The sequence below is a fragment of the Entelurus aequoreus genome, linkage group LG01, assembly GCF_033978785.1.
Source record: "Entelurus aequoreus isolate RoL-2023_Sb linkage group LG01, RoL_Eaeq_v1.1, whole genome shotgun sequence".
Lineage (NCBI taxonomy): Eukaryota > Metazoa > Chordata > Actinopteri > Syngnathiformes > Syngnathidae > Entelurus > Entelurus aequoreus.
In genome coordinates, this window is record NC_084731.1 from 30,775,227 (window position 1) to 30,776,573 (window position 1,347).

Sequence of the window (1,347 nt, forward strand, 5' to 3'; positions counted from 1 at the left end):
AACTGAATATGGGTTGAAAATGATTTGCAAATCATTGTATTCCGTTTATATTTACATCTAACACAATTTCCCAACTCATTTGGAAAGGGGGTTTGTAGAATATCAACTGTGGCAAAGCTGTGTCATCAACACTCACAAGTATAAAACTGCTTTTTCAAAGTAATCATTTCTTATTTCAAGCATGAACAAAAAAATCATGACTTTGACACAATTGTGTCTCATAATTAAAACAGATGACAGCCAAATGGACTTTGCTGTTTTATTTTCAATGAAACAAGAGAAAATACATTCTCATATAGTAGTACAGTTGGCACAGTACAGTAAACTGACAGTTAATATTTAAACATTTAACATGTGACATTTCAAACAATTTTGAACAGAAATAGTTCATGCACATTCAGATAAATTCTTCAAAATTACAATAAAAAAAAAAGTGGCTGGGGGCCGCGCTATATATGTATATATATATATGTATATATATATATATATATGTATATATATATATATATATATATATATATATATATATATATATATATATATATATGTATATATATATATATATATATATATATATATATATATATATATATATATATATATATATATATATATATATATATATATATATATATATATACATACACACACATATATATACTCCTCGCGCACTAATTGACTGAAAGAGCACGCACTTGGCGCGATGATGTCATGTTATCGATGGGAAAATGCATTTTTAGACCATATGATTTGCCTGAGCGGCTAGTAGACCTCGAGAGGTCTACTAGCCGCTCAGTCTTGACAAGCCAAATTTTCTTGTTCTATTGGCAGATAATTTTTCTTACTTCAAGTAAAATACCCCTAATTTTTGTATTTTTTGTTTTTGTTTTTGAACACTGACTTTTTGCAGTGTAGTGCTTGCCTACAGGGGCACACGCCATGGTTTACCCTATGTCAAACCGCTCCTAGCGTAATGCTAGGGCAGGGGTCGGCAACCCAACATGTTGAAAGAGCCATAATGGACCAAAAATACAAAAAACAAATCTGTCTCGAGCCGCAAAAAAACCCAATATAAACCCTATATATATATATATATATATATATATATATATATATATATATATATATATATATATATATATATATATATATATATATATATATGCATGTATAAATAAACCCCCCTTTATATATATATATATATATATATATATATATATATATATATATATATATATATATATATATATATATATATATATGTATATATATATATATGTATATATATATATATATATATATATATATATATATATATATATATATATATATATATATATATATATA